Source organism: Anas platyrhynchos, chromosome 1 (genome assembly GCF_047663525.1).
Source record: "Anas platyrhynchos isolate ZD024472 breed Pekin duck chromosome 1, IASCAAS_PekinDuck_T2T, whole genome shotgun sequence".
NCBI lineage: Eukaryota > Metazoa > Chordata > Aves > Anseriformes > Anatidae > Anas > Anas platyrhynchos.
Window position 1 is genome coordinate 51136317 of NC_092587.1, and position 5658 is coordinate 51141974.

The 5658-nt window shown below is 36.9% G+C and overlaps 1 long non-coding RNA gene across 1 annotated transcript; it reads left to right on the forward strand.

Annotated features, from left to right (window-relative positions):
• Positions 1-661: 661 nt before the first annotated feature.
• Positions 662-5297, forward strand: LOC106016743 (uncharacterized). The gene is made up of 2 exons (XR_001189663.5): positions 662-799; positions 4618-5297. It is a non-coding gene; the product is annotated as an uncharacterized lncRNA (long non-coding RNA).
• Positions 5298-5658: the final 361 nt, after the last annotated feature.

Consider the following 5658-nt stretch of genomic DNA (forward strand, 5'->3'; position numbering starts at 1 on the left):
TGCTTTAACAGGAGGGTCTTCCTAATGTGTCTGACTTAACCCCTGCTCAATGCAGTAAATAATGGATGCATCATACCACCTTGAATCTCATTAAGTCAGTGTCTTATTTATGATTAAGCTTTGTTAGATCACTACATCATATCAATAAATATATTGTGTTGTATAAATAAATATGTTGGCATAATTATTATGAGTAGAGTATATAACTTCTTCCGTGACAACTGTAGATGTGTGACTCATTCCTATCCTCTAGGAGCTGTACAGAAGAAAGTTTCCAATACCTATCTTAGGTCTCACAACAGCCCTTTTTACACCATCCAGGCCAAAAAATAAAAATAAAAAAATAAAAAGGCTATTCTGTTAACAGAAATGCCATATCCAGTGCTGTTTAGGCTAGTCTATGTCTGACTGTCCTGAAGATAATGAAGTATCTAAGTGCCTTATACAACTTTTTCAAGGGGAAAATAAGATGAACAATAGCAAATGTCAACACAAACGATCACTTATTTGTAATTTTTTGCCTCTTATGTTGTACCTAAAGACTTCTCTTCCTAAACAAGTCTTGTATTTGTTTTATTTTAAGCTTGTCCACTGTTATGAATCACCACGAGTCAGCATTAAGTGACTCAGAGGCCATGTCTTGCACAGCTGCTGGGAATTGTAATCAAAGAAGCCAACTTGATAGGGTCTTGCAGAGGCACTTCATATATAAAAATATAGGTGATATGAGTTGTTGCCTTTATTTGTTGTTCCTCCTCTGCTATGAAGGGGCTTAGTATAGCTATATGAAGTGTTGTATGTAAGTATTCTCAATTATGTCAAAGGGTACTAAGTAAGAAGGCTGGGTAGTTGGAACTGAGATTAAGTAGTCTGGTGATGTAAAATGTCAAGTTTGAGTAGGAATCTTTCTGTTGTAGTTCTGAACCTAGTTTCTTTCTTGCAAAAAACAGTTAACTATAAGATATGCTAATCCTCTGAGTGTGCTTTTAATTTCCATGTGATTTAAGAAATGGTGTAATCATGTAGTCTCCTTCAAAAGTGGAGAAGAGCATCTATGCTTCATTATATATCTGTCCAAGCTGAAGACCCAAGCAACTTAAACTCAAAGCTGAACAAGTTCTATGATCCTAGTAGAAATGAAGCGAGACTGATGGTCCTAACTTGAAAGTAGCAACTGAGGTGCAGATACTTTGGATAAAGTCTAGTTGCTATGGCTTTCTCTTATAGCAACAAAGCTGTTTGTATGTGGCTGAGGGAACAGTGAATGATTACTTAAATCGAGGATAACAATATCCTTCAAACCCTGTCTACAAGCTGGTTGGGAAGGGACAAGACTAGGGGTGCAAAGATCTAGGATATGTATTTTGGACCCATTTGGTAACTTTCATCTTTGTCAGCTGAAGCCTAACCAGGAATGAAGTCTGTCTGTGACAACCCTGTTTCCTCTCTGCTGCAAGTAGATTATTGCTCATAAATATATCCTTTAGGTTGATTTCAGAGGGATTCCAAGGTAGTGGTAGCACCGCAAGTGTTTTCATGGATGTGGTGTATCTAGGACAGAGGGGAAGGGATGTAAGCATTTTTCAGAACTAGATACAAGCATCTTCCTTTTTTTTTCCCCCTCTCCCATTGACAGTACAAAAAAAAAGTTATGGATGAGTGCGATGTACTTTTTCTTATGCTTGGATTCAAGTAATTCATTGTAAAAAGCAGGCCCACAAGGCATTTATTATAGTGTGCCCTTGTACCCTCAGTGATGGTAGCCATGACTTAACACAGTAATCTATGCACAGTAGTATTCCTGTATGAAAATCCAGTTGTTACATAATCTCCTTTCACAAATTTCCCAAGACATCAGCTGTGCTGGTATGCATCTCACCCACAAACACCTTAGTACCTTGCTCTCCTAATCATACGGCTAACCACCTTTTCAGCTTGTGTTCAAGCTAAACCAATTTCCACATAATAAATAGTAAATGAGAGCCCTACCCCTCTCCCCTCTTTTTTTTCCTTTTCAGTTGCAGTACATGTTTACATGTTGTAGATGTTTTAATACAGGGGAAGTTTTTTGCCTGGCTAGAAATGAGGTTGCCATGGGTGGCCTGTGGTGTAGTCCTGACTCAAGATTGCATCTGCTGTAAAGATGAGTATTTCCCAGCAGTTTGTGCTCTGTATCCTGTGTGTGGCATGGTCAGGTATAGCGATTTGAAGACAACTTTTAGAGAGCTGTTCAGAGGTGGTGTACTCACAGCATTGGTACTTTACTGCCTTGAAATCAGTGGAGTTATAATACTTCTGAACTTTCTTCTGGTGACTTGCTAGCGTCTTGAAAGGTTTAAGAATATGCATTTTTAAATTAGGAAATTTTTCTAATAAGTAATACATACAAAACAATTATGCTTTCCTCTGAACAGAACTGATATTTATGCCCTCTCTAATGTATGTCACACCACCAATGAGCAGCAAAAATGAGAACTCCATCCCCAAATTACACCAGTATTTTTACTTTTTTATAGGGACCTGTAATATCACATTTCTTACACAATGGGATGCTGCTCAAAGCAGCAAATTAACAGTACTTCCTGTATCACTTTGTCCTTCAGGAATCTATCCTCAAGCAAATGCTGATTTTTTCCTTTTGTACAAATGAAATCCAGAGCACCCAGCAAAAGGAAAAGGCAGTATTGTCCTGCAGTAACATGTAATAACTAGTTTCCTATCCCTTCTGGAATTCTATTCTATTTTCTGAGACTTTTACTCAAAACCCTACTAACATACTGTCTTATTTGTTTTACATGGCAGTTTAAGATACTGTTATTTATACAGGAATGGGAAAGTCCACTTATTCAATTTTGCAACAAGTTCAGATTTTTGTTCGTTTGTTTGTTTTCTGGGAGAATATCATTACTAGCATCACTACTAGAAGGAGCTAGACTAATGTTGCTCATTGCCAGTTCAGATAGTTACAAGAAGAGCCTGTACATTTTAGCTGAAACCTCATGGTTATGTGCTATGCTTGAGATTTTATTTGGATAATGATTTTGAATTAACAGAGTAATAAATCAAGTTTCTTGAATTAAATATAATTAGAGCAGGTGTTATGGGAAAAAGTCATTTTTGTTTTTCCCAAGTTTTTATCTGTGGTCAGATTTATTGTACTTTTATTTTTATTTTTTTCTGAGGCTACTTTATGTTCTTTTTCATCTCATTTTCATCTAATTATAGAGAAAGTAATGTAATCTGGTAAATACAGTCACAAAAATATTATGTTTATAAGTTAAATGTTATACAAATAGGTCAATACTTCAACCAGGACAACCCAAACCAAACAATGGAAATTCTTGACATTACCGTTACTTCTTTCTTCTCATTTTTCTCCTATTTCAAATTGGAATAAGCCAATATACTAAATATGCTGAACTCTTTTGAGTTCAGTAAACTCACAGAAAACAACAGTTTGAGAGTTTTTCATTCTGTCTAGCTAGTAGGATCCTTTCAAGGGTGACTCAGAACCAAGGCTGTTCCTATGTAGTGATTCCTGCTTTACCACTGTCTGAGAGCAACCTGTGTTAGAACATAGTATTGCAGACCAAAGTGCTAGGTCCTGTGAAAGTGCAAGGGTAAAGTTTGATGTTATTTTAAATTTAAGTATGGTGAAGCCCATAGTTTTATTGTGGTTCTACAGTGCAGATCTTCAAGTACGTGTACAGTGCAGATTCTTCAAGTGTACAGGTATTAGTCCTTAGAGCTGCAGTTGCCATTTTAGAGCCAACTGTATTAGATAAAATATAAAGAACCTTGAGGTGTTTATATGCAGCTTGTCCAAACTGTTTACAGTCATCGTTAGTGACTAGATATACCACATTAGAGAATGAGATGACACACAACCTTTTTGTTTTGTCATTCCACATTTGTCTTATCTCAGGAAGGTTATAGGTATGCATTTGGAGCATGAAACAGTTAACAGTTTTCTTTCCTGCAAATCATCCTAAACAACTTCTTTTCACTGGTATCAGCAAAAGAAAGGTCAGATCATGTCCTCCTTAATGCTTACTGTAACAGAAGATAAGAATTTCTGTCACCTAACTGAAGCTTTCTTCAAATCCATGCATAAAATACACATATTCATGTCATTCACAAATATTTATGTATTATGTTATGTATTCATAAACATGTTTTTGCTTTTTGCCTGGTTCCTCTTTGTCCATGCAATAAACAAATTATTTTTCTTGATTTTTAATAACAAGCACAACAGAACATCCTGCCAGTAGTCTGTCAGTAGGGTTAGTCTTCCTTTTTTTTCCTTTTTTTTTTTTCCTGATCTTTCATTTCTAATTCCATTGTTCATGAGGCATGTTGTGTGAAAAATTGATAATCATGTTTGTCAACTCTCTTAAAAATGAGGACAGTGCTGATACCTATTTAAAATGATTATTAGTCATGTGATATTTTGTGATTGCTCTTGCAATATTAATCATATTATTCATTGTCTATCATCTTCAATCTTATGTTTTCATATCTGCCTGTTGTTTTCCATCATTTCATTCAAATGTCTAAGCTGTAATAAATGTATTTGTCTGACCAGAGAGAATAAAAAGTCCTAAATCTGTTCAACAGCAACAACAAAGAAAGAGAGACCCTGAAGAATAGTCCAGGCACCAAAGACCTCAGCCAAAGAGTTGTGTCAAGCCACAGGACTTGTGTCAGAGCCAAGGAGGACTGAATACAGTATCTTTCTGTGAAGCAGAGTGGGCTCCATAAGAGCTCATCTTGGTAGAAAAAGAAGATACAAGTGCAGCAGAGATGTGTGGTTTTTGCAGCATTCTCAACTTTCCATAAAGGAAGTTCAGGAATCTTCTGGAAGCTTGTTCAGCAATCAGCATCTGTTAACTTCTGTTGGCTTATATACACAATGTATACGAAGGAACTGAAAGTGAAACATTCTCAGCCTATGGAGGGGAAGACTTAGGGGAAGACCTTCTTGCTGTCTTTGGCTACATAATGGAAGATATGGAGAAGACTGATACAGAGCCTTTTTAAAGGTGCATTGATAAAAACTTTTTTCATGGTGAAGGTGGAGTCTCTATCCTTGGAAATGCACAAAACTCACCTGGACAAGGGTTGAGCAATCTCATCCAGCTGGACATGCTTTGAGCTGGAGATCTCTCTTTCAATGTAAATGGTTTCATGATTCTAAAAGCCAGCTCTTCCCCTTCCCTCTCCTGCTCTGCCCTCCCCTTCCCTTCTCTCCCCTCTTCTGAGTTCTATACAAAATAAACAACGTTAATACACGCTAACACAGCTTGTCAGCTTCTTGGATTGACACAGCAGTTAAATGGTAAAACCAAAAGGCACTAATAATAAATGTCTATGACTTATCTTGGATTTTCTATTTATGGCAGAAAAAAGAAAAGCTATTAAAAAAAATTGTGTAATTAGTGCTTTACCATATGTCTCAGTTTCATTACACAGAATCACACAGAATTGTCTAGGTTGGAAGAGACCTCAAGATCATCGAGTCCAACCTCTGACCTAACACTAACAGTCCCCACTAAACCATATCCCTAAGCTCTACATCTAAATGTCTTTTAAAGGCCTCCAGGGATGGTGACTCCACCACATCCCTGGGCAGCCCATTCCAATGCCTAACAACCCTCT